We start from the raw sequence: 15,984 nt of genomic DNA on the forward strand, positions 1-15,984 counted from the left end.
CGAGCCTGCCCAACACCAAGTGCCAGCTGAGGCTCACTGGGAGAAGCGCTGCGACGCCGATGCCTTGCCCTGACCCTGGGCACTGGGGTGAGCTGTGCCCACAGCGAGGAGGGACCTGCTGCCAAGTGCTACACCCCACACCGAGCAGCCAGATCACACTCCCTGGTACCAGCACGGAGCACAGGACACGGAGCACAGGACATGGAGCACAGGACACGGAGCACAGGACACGGATCCTCTCCGGCGTGCGATCCTGAAAGCTCCACTGACGCGGATGTCCAAGGACTGCTTGCCAAGATACTGACTGCTGCACTGGGCCCTGGGGTCATACATCAAATGTTCACATGCACTGACAGATGTTTATGTTGGTCATCCTGATTTAACTCCCATTACATCATTTACCAAGCTACTGATGTTATCATAAACGATTAAACAAGCCGGCAAAGGGGACTCGAATACAAAGCTGATTCCCTTATGGTATGAGGGCATTACCACTCCAGACTGAGTCTTGCTCTTAAATCAAATTGAACAACTGCACAGATTCTTTAATTCATTTGAATTCTGTATGGAGAAGTGCTCCTTTTCCCAGAAGACTGATTTCATTCATCATTTGACCACCACAGGATGAATGAAAGGTATTAAAAGGTAAAGGGGGTGGGGGGGGGGGTCAGACTTGGAATCACAAATTATTAGTGTAAAACTAAAAACAGTTTTGTACTTTAATTAAGGCGCTGCTTGGGCTGGGATTCATTTAAACTACCTCAGTTCTTCAAAGTCTGCTGCATTATTTAGTGCTTCCAGTCACTTCTGGTTTGTGTCTGGACTATTTTAACATACTGAAAATAACTGAAAGTTCTGAGGGAGCAAAATTAATAAGCAGAGGAAGTCCTCAATCTAGTGTATACATAACATGCTTTCTGCCTGCCACTGAAATACAGTATTATCAAATACAAGGGGTTAAATTTAAACTCTGACCACCTCCCTGCTTGCTTGGTTGTCATTAAGTGTGGGGAGGGAATAGGAAACACTTCACACATCTTGTTTTCCGCTTCTAATATATTTTTGAGTTTTCTAGTGCAGGCTTTGCTTGGATGTGTAATCACTGTGGAATGGCTACTATACTCTTGCTTCACTACATAATACTTTCCCTTCCTCCTTCTGTAGGATTCCTCATGAAAATAGGCACTTTGTGCTTTTGGCCCTAAGGACAGAACATAATGTACTGTCTCTAGGAAAAAATTAAAAAAAGAAAAAAATCATTAAAACATTTTCCACTACTTAAACCTCGACACATGAAGTACTACTGTATTTCTGTTACACACATGACCTCATAGATAGATGTGTGCATCCACACACACAAATGCATTCAATTTTCAATTTAGCTATTTATAGAACTCTATAATTTTTCCTGGCACAAGTTTTAGTAAGTCTTCCCCGATGGGGTTCAGTTCACACGGTTTCACAGCCCTTCATTTTGCTTCAAGTTCAGGTCCATGGAATGCCCCTCCCCGACCCTGCCTTCTCCTAGAACCCCATTTAATGTTTTGCTGATTAAATTGGCCCTTTGCTTTACTGAACTCATCACAAAAACCAGCAGGTTTTTTATTTCCTAAGGAGCTCTGTGTGTCTTGACAATTTTTCTTGCAATCTCCTAACAGCAAAGCTCAGGGATCCAGTTGCTTCTGTCTACAACCGCTTTCTTGCTGATGAAACATGCTAAGCACACCTAGGAGGTCTTGGCAGAGAGGCACATAAAGATCTTCCAGCCACGCTGCTGCTCCCTTAAGTAGGAACAATGGAGATCTGGGGAGTGTTTGAGAATCATGGAGCCTTTGTTCAAGCTGGCAACAGCGCAGAAGTTCTGGAAGACAGGCATCTATATGATGCTGCTCCACTTTCAGTGATTTGGGCAAAAAAGAATGTTCAGAGACCTCAAGGCAGGAGAACCTTTTCTTCCCTGTCTTCAGACCCCTCAGACTTCAACAAACCATTCTGTCCTAGGGTAAGGATGCCCCTAGCTGATTTAGGATAGATGGATCTGATGGTACTTCCACATCTTCCAATTCTCCATCCTCTTTCCAGGCTGCCAGGTGGGAAGGCAAGGCTGAACTGCCCTTCAGCCCAGCAGCTGTGTGAATGCCCACTGAGACCTAAATGCCCATTTATGTAACTTCCAGCTAAGCTCTGCTTTCTTTTGGTAAGAAAAGCCATCCTGCCATGTCAAGGTGCAGTGCTGGAATGCACAACAGCAACAAGAGGGAATTGCCCCCTCTCCCCACTCTCCAAAGCTCAGCTTTAGGCTGGGAGCATACAGCCTGCATACAGGACAGAGAGGCAGTGCTCAGAAAGTAAAAAGTCATTAAAGTGAAAACCCATGAGGCAGATAACAGCTTGCTGCCAGACTTCTCAAAATTTAAGTGTTGATTGTTCAGAATTTATGTCTAGATTTTTCTTAAGAATGCAATTTCCTGGCACATGGTACAAGTCACTCTAGACCTGCATGTCAGCACAGCAGGCATCCTGTTGCAAAGGTTATTATGGAACTATTGAATGTTTTCATGCCAAATTTGTCCAAATTAAGCCGAGGGGAATGGAAATACTTTCCCTGGATAGGTGGTGGTTGCATTAGGTGGGTTTGTTTATAAGGAGAATAAAAGTTACAGCTAAATATAAAAGCAGATATATCATAATATTGTCTGAGAACTTGAATAACATGTCATTCAGCCTGTGTGCTGTGGAAAGAACACGAAGGTCAAGTCTAAAATAAGATCAGTGACTGTTTGACAATAGAAACATGTAGGAGGTAGAGCAGGAGAATTTTCCACATTTTTTTTCAAATGGCATTTTTCTTTCAAAAAATATCCTTCTCTACCTTGCAATGAGTCTGATGCAAAAAACCTGTTGAACTTCATGCAAAACATACTGCTGAATTCAGTGTGTTTTTGATCAGCCCCCTGGCAAACCTGTATTAGTAATTTTTGCCAACTGTTTACTTTTTTGCATTATGCTTAGTTGGGAAAATGAAAGAAAGCTGCTCTGTCGCATTTATGTTTTTAAAGAGTTTCACTTTCTGCTTGAGCCCTCTCATTCTGCTTCCCTGGAAGTCAGAGACTTCAGTGAGTCTATTGATACCTTTTAAAGGTAAGCACACCTGAATTCCCAGCATTGGGGAGCACACAGAGTCCTTGCCAAGGTCAAAAAGAGAAAGAGAGAGGGAAAAAAAAGCCCAGCCAAACTACTACTTGGAAGTGTTTTATAAAATCTAATGCATTCCTTTTTTATTTCGTTCATCCACCAAAACCTAGGGTGAAGACATGATGTCAAGGTCTTGCCATTTGCCAAAATGCAATGGAGGTGGGGATCTCAGCCTCTGCCCTGCAGCAGGCACAACCATCCCTCAGCAAGTCTTGCAGGAGAAAAGGAACTTGCAATCCCAGTCTTGACAGAGACATCCAATTCCCTCTACTTTTACTTCAGTCACTGAAGTCAGACACACTTTTATTTTGCCCCCCACATTCACTTTAAAATACAGTTACAACCACTTCCCTGTAAAATGTGTTACAAAAGAGTCTTGCAAATGCCCTAATCGCCCTGCCAACAGTTCCAATGGCAAAATCCATGACTTTAAAGCAAAGGCAAGAGACAGAACCCAGCTCAAGGCTAAGGCCTGAAGGCAGCTGCCCTTCCTTTCCCTCTGAGCTGTGGTACACAGTCCATGTAGTTTCCAAAGCCAACATTGAAAGATTAATTGCCAACTTGTTCCTCCACGGGAGGACTTTCAGGGTTCCTGGGAGGAAAGGCCTGGCAGAGGAAGGAAATGTGGGGGTAGAGCATCCTCTCCTCAGCTCCCTCAACCTGTCCCTGTCCTCTGGAGACTCTGCACCAAAGCTCAGGGTGGCAAGGTGCAGGAGAGGACTTGTCCCCTCTGAGGAACCTTCAGGGAGGCTGCAGGAGAGGTGGAGGAAGGAGCCAGTGCCTTGTGGCACACAGGGGGGACTGGTCAGAAGAAGCCCCAGGCACAGGCTGGCCAGAGACCACTGCAGGGACAGGTCCTGCTTGGGTTTGTGCTCCACAGCCCCCTTCCGCTGACCTCCAAGCCCTGGGGCAGACACGGCCAAAATTAGTATCACACTGAGGGCTGGCACACGGTGGCTCAGACCCTAACGATCCCACTGGGAATGCAGTATTGTTCTGGCCCTATTAACAATAATTTGCATGTTGTCTAATAGCCCTGGGAGGAAAAAAATAAAAATAAAAAGGGTGGCAGGCCCTGAGGGAAGAGAAGAGGAAATGGGACTGCTGCCATTTTCTTCTGAGACCTGGCAAAGTAAGAAGGCTGGCTTTCTTAAGGAGCCAGAGGTAAAACCATTCATTGCAAAATTATTTAATCTCTAACTTAATCATTCAGCCTTCATTGCTTCAAGGCAGGGTTTTGAGAACCCAAACCACTTAACTACTCTGAAGAGCTCCTGTCAAACCAGCCTGATGGGGACCTTGGTCATAGGAAACTGATTTTAGCGGGACTCTGGGTCTCTCCCAAGGCACTGGTGACAGTGATCTTTCACATGAGGAGTTGCTCTCAGCAGAAAGGTCTGAAGCACAGAGGCAAGGGACACCTACACACAGCGCTTCCCCATTGAACTTGGAGCCTTACATATAAAGAGCAGTCAGTAACACTGAGCTGCCACAGTTCCAGTCATTATTTCCTTTTGTTGAGAAGAGTTTCTTTAGGGATCAAAGTCTCCTGAAAACCAAACAAGCTGCCTGTCCATCCCTTCCAAAAGAACAGGTAGTTTATTCCAGCTGTCAGCAACTGCAAACCAAACAGCTCCTCTCCCACTGTCAGTTTTTGCTCTAGGCCAGTTATTAAAGTTAAACAGTTGCGTTTGCAAGAATGATGTATTGTGTCTGCAGGGGGGAAGAGAAGGGAGTAGAGAGACAGGGGAAAAAAAAAAGCAAGCAAGTTTTCTAAAACAAACCCTAGGCCAGTTTACACAGCCTAACAGTGTGCCAGTGCTGCCTCTTCCTTCAGTTCATTGAACTCCCACAGAAGTCCCAGCCTGCAGGATGTACTACCATATCACAAGCATCCTTCTCACTGCGTTGGGGAAAATATTTTATTTTATTTTAAAGGCAGAAAAAAACCAGTTGCTTGTAAAATAAATATACTATTCCCTTGTGAAAGAATCCACTTCAAAAGGTATGAAAAAATGTACAGGTTTCTCCCCACCACCTGTGCCACTCAGACTGAGAGCAGAGGGGAAAGGCCCCCTTCTCATGCTCCATGAGGCTCCCCAGCTTGCCCCTGGGCTGAGGAACAGCTTTACTGGCCAAGCTGGGCAGGACCAATTTCCAGAAAACTGCTGTGGCCCTGGTGGGACACTAGCATCCCTGTCCCATACAGGCACAGTCAGGAGGATGTGTGTGGCATCCCAGGCTCCCCTTACAGTGAAGATTCCTGGGAGGCTGAAAAGCACTCGCAAGGAAAAGCCAGAGGCAGCCTTGCCCCAGTTTCCACCACTGCACAGCCGTGCCCAGCCACCCACTGCAACCAGGGCTCTGCACAACACTTCACTGATCCCTTTCTGGGTCTGTCCACACGCTCACTGCTAGTGAGGCTAGACATCACCGCTTCTAGCACCCACAGTGGAAAAAAATAGCTATTGACTCCAAATGGGCAAGGATTCCACACATTCAGCCCAGAGCCAAATACATGGATTTTCTACTGCAGGGATTTTTTTTCAGGCAGCCATGAGCTACTGCAGAAGCCTGAACAGACTCCAGGCCGGCTCATTTACTTGCAGCCTTGATTGCCACCTGACATTTCAAGAGATTGGTTTATTTTCTCCCTTGTCAGGGCGCCCTGCTGCGGCACTCCGGCCCCGTGAGGAGCAAAGCTTTTCCCTCAGCCAAGCTCCACAGCAGCGCTGCTAATTACTGCAGATCTGGAAAACAGAGAAAGGAACGGGTCGAGCTGGAATCTGGAAAATAACACAGGCATTAGGATTCCTTCTCAGTTATATCTGGGACCTTGCGCATCCAGCAGCAGACAGGATTAGATATTTGGAGAGTGTGATTTAACGTGATGTGCCAGATCACTTCAGGAGAGGGGCTTGGGATATGTCTGACTTAAGGAAAAATTTGCAGACATCTTGGAGCACAATGTAGAATTTGCTTCAGTTATGAAGGAGGGAGTCATTACTACAGTTTTTTAGTGTCTTTTTTTAAACTTAAGCTGTGGGCTCATTCTTGAGAATGAAACCTCAACAGGTTTTATCTATCTACAGCACTGACCATCTTATTCTGCTAATGGAAATGTCAACTCATTTACTAGAGTATTTATCTTTGATTTATTTCTACCTCTTTTTTCTCTATTAAAAATAAGAGATTAGAAATAGGATCCTTTACTACATCGTATAACAAGTCTGAACATGTGAAGAATATTCTTAAGAAAGGAGCTCATTCTGTTAGAGACAAGCCTGCAATAGTTATTCCATCACAAAAACAGGCTACAGGACTATCCCATAGATTTTACTGGCCTGTTGTCTGTGGTCTTATTCCATCTTTCTAGTGAGTCATGCAAGTCTCTCCAAGGCACATAACAACAATTTTGTCTCCTAAGCCTCAGTTCAGCAAGATATTTAAGAGTAACTTCAAGCTCATGCTTAAGCCAAAAGGTTTGATTACTATTCATTTTAAAAAACTAAGTTTAAAACTGCTTTTGCTGCTTGTATCTGAGCATTTAATGAAGCTTGTGAATGGAAACAGAAGAATACAAGTGTATAAAGATACTTCCTACAGGTGTATATGATATACCTATACTACTCCTTCCCTGAAGTGCCACAGACAGATTTTTCATACAGCAGGAATAGAAAAGGAAAGACAAATTCCTTCTTGAAACACCCATTGAACTGGGCTGATACTTAAAGGAAAACACAAATAGTATTACTTGCCATTTCTCACTGCTCACCTTTCCCCTACATAAAAACTAGAAATCAACACCTGAAACCAATCTGCTTCCATCACAAGGATTGGTAAACATCCAAACAGTGGAACTGAAAAAGTTTAAGCCTACTTTCCATTTAACTTTTTTTTCCTTCTTTTATCTTCTCTCCACTCAAATCTCACCCAAGATACTTTCACAATCTGACTCACTTCGCTCTTTCCCAGGCTAGCAAGCTCCAGCAATGACAAAATGCTACAGATTTGAGCTTTATTCTAAGCTCCAAATTACTAAACTGCGCTTTTTGTTCAAAATTTACCTTGTATCACTTTTTTTTTTATAGATTATAGACCATCAGCTCAATTCACAATAGCACGATGGGCAACAACAAATTTCCCATACCTTGTGTGCTGTATATCAAGAATACCTATTTCATATATGGGTTAACTGAAAAAGAGAGATATTAGTGATTTGCCCCTTTTCCTATCATGTACTCAGTACTAGAGCAAGAAGAGGAAGTTAAGTTTTGACTCTTAGTTACTTTCTCAAACAACTGTGTGATGGCCTCTTTCAGTCACTATGAGGGGTAAAATGAGGCCTTTCCTTTTTCATTGTACCTGGCCCACATTCTTAAATTACTCACTGAAGCGTCCTGAAACCCACTGAGCTACCTTTTCAATCAACAAAACAGAATCATTCTTTTTATGCTTCCTAAATAAAATAGCAATAAAATTATGTATGCACTGAAGGATGCAGACTATTTCTTTCAACTAACTCAAAATCATAAAATCACAGAATCATTTAGGTTGGAAAAGACCTCAGAGATCATCAAGACAAACCACTAACTCAGCACTGGTTCTTTTCACAGAGCTTCGATGACAAATACAAGGAAGATTGGCTTGCAACTTTAAATGAGAAGGGGCAATGCATAACAGAACTCCAGTCAGCACACGAGTAAATTCTGTGATGTGGGTGCTCTTAGAAACACATCAAGTGCATTTACAATTACCTTAACAACAAAACACATGCAGGAGTAGGTTTTCCCTGGATGGATGAGCAGCGCATCCATCCCAGTATCCCCAGTCACTGACCAACAGCAGGTGCTCTGGGCGAGAAGTGATGGAATTGATAATTTTGAAATAGCATTACCTGGAGAAAGCTCTACCCTCAGCACCTGGTGATCTGATTTCAGCACCTGATGTTAAATTTACCCTAAGGTGTATGACTGCCCTTTCAAGGAATTGGACTCAAACAGCAGCATAGATGTTTTCCCTACTCTTATAAATAAATATCTAAACCTTTCCTGAATGCAACTCAGTACTTTCACTCACAGCTTTCCCATGAAAACAACCTCCAAAGGTTAATCATGTGTTGCAGAAAAGGCTGGTTTTGTCTATTAGCTGAAAACCTGTGGCTTTTTCATTTGATCTTATTTTTCTTGCCACATATACAAAGTAAACACAACTGCAATTGTCCAATTAAGTGCCTCTTCCTGTTCCTATTGAAGTCAATGGCAACACTTTCTAACATCAGATTTGTTTTCTTACTCATTAACTGTAAAATCCAGAAACTGGCAAAGAACTTTCCAGCAAGGGGGAATTTTGCAAAATCTATCAATACACAATAATTATGACAGCAACCTAACATTAAGATAAAATAACAGAAAATAAATTCCAGACTGTCAGATGCATTTGGAAAAGTTATCTGGTTTCATAGTCTTTTGGGAGCCAAAAGGAAAAAAAAAAGGCCAAAAAAAAGCCATCAGATTGTTAATGAGACTGAAAGCCAGAGTAAAATAAAAATCCCTCAAATCTGTCATCAGCATTCATGTTTGCCAAGGCCTGGATGTTATCCTGCTGGGGAAGAGAAGATTTACGGCATCACACACCTTCATCCATCCTATTATTATATATGAAATGGAAAATAAAACAGGCTGGTACTGCCCTTAGAAATAATCAGTATTTTGCTGCCACTGAGTAACAAATGTTGTTATTATTATTACTAAATCAGCAGGAGGGCAGCCACGAGGTGCTCATAAAAAAATTATTTTTAAAAAACCAACAAACCAAACAGGGCTGGGCTCCACCCTCCCAAGGGTGTGAAGGAAAATAAAACAGGGATGGAGGTGGGCAGGGCAAGGCCAGACCTGGCACACAGAGCTCCTGAGGTGGCAGCGCCCAGCACCCTGCCCAGCACCTCGTGCCCGGTGCCAGCAGCAGGGATGGAAGGGGACAGTCAGGAAGCTGAGGACTGCTGGTCCACCTTGAAGCAGAAAGAAAAAAACAGGCAAAGAACCAGAACGTCTCACCATAACCCTGATCACCAAAAGGGATGGAAACTAATCAGGCAAGAAGTAAAAATCCTCTTTGCTAACAGGATAGCCGTTATTCAATCAGATCTTTCACACTGTTTTTAGCTCCATGACTGCCCAGGCTGCTGACCTAGTTTGGAGCTACGCAGACCTCAGGTCAGGAGCCAGTGGCCCCTGCCTTACCAGAGCCTGGGGAAAAAAGGCTTTGGGCTGGTTCGGCGAGGGGGCTGCAGGGCAGGATGGGAGACAAGGACACAGCACAACTGCTGGCATCTGCAAGCAGAGAGCCACCACTGCAGCCACCCTTGCCCCAAGCCCCAGCCCAGCACCCCTTGGTGGCGGTGGCAGAGCACAGGGCTGGCTTACTGTTCACCAGGCACAAACCACCACACGAGACCAAAACCACAGCAGAGGTTTCAGAGCGACACCTGAGCGCCACTCCCGATTCTGCATCCACCTCCCTCCACCATGCCAGGTCCGACCTGCTGAGAGATGGCCCTCTCCCTCATCAAGGACACCTGTATTGAGCACGAGGGCTTAATGTTTGCTGGTGATGCAGGACAAAGTTCCCATGCTGCCTTAGGAAGCCCAGGCCCTGGGATCTGGCCGCTGGGAAAATGCTTCTGCTCCACATGCAATTTCACACATCATTGCATAGGTCTTGTGATTCTCCTGCTAGAGCCATCGGAGGAACGCTTGTGCCTCGGCAGAAAAATTCAACTGGATTTTCTTCATGGATTACCAACTCTGAATTTCAAGCTACATACTCAAAAAACTAAGCTCCTTACTGTCCAGCAGAGCTAACACAGCAGCTCGGGAGATGCCTGTGTTAGTGCAGGCACAGAACAAACTTATTTCTCAATATTGAAAGTAAAGTAAAAGTTTTTAATAGGATTGCTGTTTGAACTTTACAGTTCTTTGCAAGATCAAGGCAAATGACATCATCTCCACAAGTGAGACCCCTGGTTCTGAAATTTTAAAGGTCATAGTCAATACTTTTTTTTTTGTTTTTTTAGAAAAAAAACAGACTTCTGAGAAAATATGCAGCCCACTGTTTTTGCAAGTTACAGAGAAAGCTATTATAAATGAAAGGGACTAGAGAACCACAATAATTTTCTCTTTCTGCTCTAGCTCTTCTCCTTGCTTCGGCACAGATCCTCCGCAGAATGAATTTCTTTCTCTTCAGCAACAGCAAAAAGAAAAATATTTTGATAATATTTTGAGAATTTGATTGTAAACCCACAAAGCCACAAAAACTGGCAAAGGACCTAGAAGGTGCAACACTTGAAACTGCCAATTCACTTATTGAACGGAGTGGATTTCAGATCGTTTCCTTTTACCAGTCAAACAGTGACTTGGGGTTAGCCCCACTGGGGATTGAGTCGCTACAAGGCTGCGCCTCGCCGCTGAAGAAAGGCGAAGCTCATTGCTCCATGCTCTCCCTGGCAAAGCACGTGGCATCCCTCTGCAAGCAAGGTGAAGTCCTGTGCTGAAAGAGCAAGAGGCTTTTGCCTGGGACTTGCACAAGAAGCAGAAGTGTTGTGCAGGAGGGTGCCTGGCAGAGCAGCCCAAATCCAGAGCCCAAAAGGGATGGGGTTTTGGCCTGTGCCACACTGATCCATGATTTCTAGCTCTGTCCTGGAGGCAAATGCCTCTGCCATCCCCCACCTCCATGACACAGCCATGGACCACCGCAGGGCACAGAGATCCTCCCAGCTTCCTTTCCAAGGTGTGCCACCAAGCAAAGAAAGTTAATTATTTAATAGGCACAAAATAAAAGAGGTAGCTCAGTGATTAGGACAATGGGCTCAGGAGAGGAGAAAGCTGAGGTCTTGTTGCTCATCTAAGAAGCATTTATTCATTTGGCTGTGGACAGCCACCTGAGAAAACATATCAGACTGCAGGAATTAGACACCCTACTTCTTCTTCCTCCACCAAATGTAATATCACCCCTCTAGAATTAGAAGAAGCCCTGTTGCCAGAGGGGAAGACACCTCAACAAAATCAGCCTCAGCAAAATCAGGGGAAGACACCTCAGCAAAATCAGTGAAACCTCCAGAGATGTTGGAGATGTGATGCCCCACTGCCAGGCTGGAGAAGTCTCATTGCCAAAGCTCAGGAGAGGCCTAAACTAAGGAGCCGCCAGTAGGGAAAAGTGGGGACCTCTCCTCAGATGCTTTTGCAGGTGAGAATGACACCTAAGTGACAGCAGAACTAAGGACCCGCCAGTGGGGAAAAGTGGGGACTTCTCCTCAGATGCTTTTGCAGGTGAGAATGACACCTAAGTGACAGCAGCTGGGCCAGAGGGTGCCTGCCAGCTTTGGGACATGGAAGTTCTTGGGAATGGTGTCCCACACAGCCCCAAAGTGCCTCCCTTCTCTCACGGCAGAAGCAGCTCCTGACTAGCTCAGGTGAGGAACAGTGAGAAGCCTGGGACTTCCATCAAACTCCGGCTAGGCAGGCACTCGGAGGATGCAAGTGCGTATGTTCCACCGAAGGTCCACTTCAGACATCTAAACCCTTCCCTGTATGTGGCCTTAACTCTCAAGCAGAATATAAAGAACTGCAATAAAGGAACAGAATCAAATGAAAACACATGGCCATTGCATTACTGGTTCAAAAGTAAATAAAGTAATTTAAAATTAAGTGTTCTTGGCTGATTTTTTTCTCTGGTTCTCTCACCTGGGCTTCTTTTCATACTTTACATCAAAAATGTACATGTCTATGTAAATATGATGGTGACTGTTTCTCCTTCTGTAGTGCTCATACTCCTGTTTTTTTCTTGAACAGCTTGGGGAGAAAGCCATATGTTGGACTAGAAGTGCCCAGAGCTAAGCATGGCTCCCACGTCTGTTAGGTTGTGTGCCCAAAGAGGGAACCCGTCACTGCAAGACAAACACAGTTCTTTCTCCCACACCAACTGCATCCCTTCAGTGTTCCCCCATGCCTGTGTCTCCTTCTGTAGTTCTTGTTTTTTTCTTGAACAGCTTGGGGAGAAAGCCATATGTTGGACTAGAAGTGCCCAGAGCTAAGCATGGCTCCCACGTCTGTTAGGTTGTGTGCCCAAAGAGGGAACCCATCACTGCAAGACAAACACAGTTCTTTCTCCCACACCAACTGCATCCCTTCAGTGTTCCCCATGTCAATGTCAAAAAAAGTTGCCAAGTGCGACAGGCCACTGCCAAGCCAGTCCTTCTGCAGCTCTGGAAATTAAAACAAAGCCATTAAGTTTTTAATCAGAAGGCATATATTACACCAAGTACCACAAAATTGCAGAGATGTGCTAGTTCTCCACTTTTTTCTTTTTAAATACAATTAAGATGTTATCAGGCCGAAGTACAATATTGCGGTATCCTGGCCAAAGTGAAAATCTTTGAAAGCAGCATTTATTTGCCACCAGAACCACAAGCTAATAATGCAGATTACGTGCAGTCCCCATCTGTTGCTTTTCCTAAGTTTTGAACAAACCCATGAGGCCATGTATTGTAAGGGCATTAGCAACCCCAGACACCATTATCAGCGATGTCTAGTGCCTAAAATTTATACTCTACCAGCTATATCCCCCTCCCACCCTGCCCTTCGATATGCTTTCCTTCTTTGTTTCCCTTGCAATATAAAGAATTCACATCCTGAAAACACACTGCCAACTTATAGAATGGACTCAGACCAAACAGACAAATAAGAAAACCAAATGTCAACCAAATTTCAGACCTGAGGGTAAGACACAGGCCCACTCATGAGACACAAGGCCCATGGTGCCCAAATTACCCGCTGTGTAAAACATGCTCTCATGACTGTGACACTCTCTTCTCTGGTACTGTGCAGCCTTTAATAAACTTACCACTCCACAAAATACCAAGGAGCCAAAATATAGAGGAGGAGAAGGCTACAGCAGCCAGGGCTCCTGCCTGTTGTATCACCCTGCATCACAGAGAGGTCTTGCAAGAGGCTGTGCTGAAGTCCTACCAAGCATGACCACATACAAAGCTACTCTGGAAAAGCCATTTATGAATAAGGTTCCTACATGGGTTGGGTGCAAGAGGCAAGTTGAAGACCGAGCACATGTATTAAAGCGTCCTTTTACACTGACTGATCCTGAAATCTAGAAAAAGAAAAAAAAATAAAAGAAAAATCCACTGCCCCATGCTCTCCTTGATTTCTTCTCTCTGAAGAAAGGACCCCAAAAGCTGTGTTTGCAACTTCATGGTAGTCTTTTGTTCTTTGTAAGCACCCATAAGGTTTTGCCTGTGTTTAATTAAGCTAGAGTTCAATGCTTTAATAATGCTAGGGTTTAATAATGTTAGGGTTCAAAGATACCAGCCATGTACCAGAGAGACAGGCAAAAGCCACCTTCAGGTAGTGTTTCATGTGTACATTACAAATAACAAGTGACAGTAAACGGTATCACGTGCATCCAAATTCTGGAGCTTTTGTTGATGGGAAACCTCAATAAACAATTAAATGGCTATCAATAAGAAGCATCTTTTCCTTTTAAAGGCAGTCATTGTTTACAGTCCAAGTTTCTTGTACTTCTAACTGTCAAGCAACAGCTCCAGCATTCTCCTCCTCTGGCCAATCACGCCTGGTAACACCTGTCTTTTCACATTCTCGGTTTTATTCATTATTTGTGTTTCTCTTTACACAATACACCCACAGGACAATACCTCTCCAGCATGCTTACGATTTGATCCAAAGCTCACTGGAGTCAAGAGAATGACTTCACTGGCTCTGGAGCGAACCGAGGGCCCCAGCTCCGCAGACGGGCTTCCAGCCTGAGGAGGGACTTACGCACAAGTTAGGCATCCCAGCCCAGAAGTGCAGTCGCAAAATCCCTAACCCTTTAGCTGCTCGCCTCTGAACAAGCCAAGGTCTCCAAAAGCCTGAACCATTCACATTTGGTTTCTTTCCTCCAGTTATCTGTTTCATGAAAAAAGACCCCCACAACACTAACAAACCCTCTTTAGTGATCCATGCACTAAGGGTCAGGGGATAGACCTCCCTCTCCCAAGTGTGGTCCCAGCAACCAGGTGCTGGAGTCACGCTGTATGTATGTTCGTATAGACATAAGTGTGTGTCTGTATATGTGTGCATATTTGTATATAATGCACAGACACACACTCACACACACACATTTTTTGCTCCCCCTTCTGGCCCCATGAATCTTGATTTTTTTTTTCTTCTTGATGGAAGCAGAGGAGAGCAGGAGAACAATCCTGCCTCCAGTGTGACTTGTAGCAGGGGATCAGCAGCACTCCTCTGGGAGGTGTGCAATGTGGATTCCTGCTGAGAAAAGGACCCCAAAGCCTTGCTCCCTCTGTTACAGCAGCAGGACATGTCCTCTGCATCCCTGGACACGAATCCCCTTTAGTCAGGCAGGTTCAGCAGCAGGGAAGGCAACACCTTCATTTTTTAACAGAGATGGTCAATGCAGGCAGCACATTATTTAGCCTAACACTGATTTACCAAGAGATCTGGTGCTAACAAACACCATGCTAGAAAAACATGTTAACTGGGAAACATACATGTAATTCACATTTTTCTACACACACCTCTTAAAGGTGTGCTGTGCAATTGAGTCAGCTTTCTGTATTTCACAGGAGACCGAACCTGAAATTGCCAGTGTCCTACCTAGCTGACCTCCATTTCTAGGTGAGTTATGCCAGCTCTCAACCCAGGTTTCTTCTTCAGTATAACTTTTGCCATTTCTCTCTCCAAAAGAGCAATATCATAACCTCTACACATACAACAGGTTTGGTTTTGTGGGAGAGCAGCTGGGAGCACATTTTGTTCCAGTACATCAACTAATAAAGGAAAAAAGGAAAGAAATACCCTTCTAATTCAATGCAGTTACTTATTCTGGAAAGAGAGGGAGAGAGAAAAAGGAAAGGCTTTTAACTGACTACAAGTGAAAAAGCTGTCCATTTTCCACAAGTGGAAAGCTTCCCTTTCTAGTTGATGGTAAAGCCTGCCCCAGACAGAGTAATCTCTACCTCAGAAACACAGCCACCCATCAGATCACAACAAACACTCATTTTCCAGAACAATCCCACAGACACGGCTCCCAGCACCTTTGTTTCATCTCAAGACAAAGGTTTTTCACTCTAGACATATCTTATCCCATAAAACCCCACTCCAGTGACAACCAGAGCTGCAGACACTGTCACTGATGGCCACCTGCTTGCTGGTAACACCAGAATCCCATGTTTGTTGCACACCAGTCTGGTACACCACCCCTCGCAGGTAGGGATACTGCATGCACACACACACAGGTGGCCCCTGCTGTCCCGACACTGCCTGGGACCTGCCTCTTCTGCCCGGCAGCTGGATGGGCATCTCTGCTGCCCCTCCCACCCCCCTGCACGACCCTGCCTCGGCAAGGAACCTGCCTTGCTTAGGAACCTGCCTCCGTTCTGCCAACAGGGGAGGGTGGACAGGAGAAGTGGAGACCACAGGAAAGTGGAGACCGCTGATGAAGACAGAGCCTTGTTCACCCCTTTTGCTCACCCCTTTTGCTCACCCTGCCTCGGCAAGGAACCTGCCTTGCTTAGGAACCTGCCTCCGTTCTGCCAACAGGGGAGGGTGGACAGGAGAAGTGGAGACCACAGGAAAGTGGAGACCGCTGATGAAGACAGAGTCTTGTTCACCCCTTTTGTTCACCCCTTTTGCTCACCCCTTTTGCTCACCCCTTTTGCTCACAAGCTGTAGCTGTTCCCCTCACCTCCAACCACTC

The 15,984-nt window shown here is 44.9% G+C and overlaps 1 protein-coding gene across 1 annotated transcript in view; it reads right to left on the minus strand.

The window, feature by feature from the left end:
• The window catches only part of BCL2 (BCL2 apoptosis regulator), a 97,443-nt gene that overhangs the window by 79,416 nt on the left and 2,043 nt on the right, over positions 1-15,984 (minus strand). The gene's annotated exons all lie outside the window — the stretch shown is intronic.

This window comes from Passer montanus, unplaced genomic scaffold (genome assembly GCF_014805655.1).
Source record: "Passer montanus isolate IOZ18808 unplaced genomic scaffold, ASM1480565v1 scaffold107, whole genome shotgun sequence".
In the NCBI taxonomy this organism is placed as follows: Eukaryota; Metazoa; Chordata; class Aves; order Passeriformes; family Passeridae; genus Passer; species Passer montanus.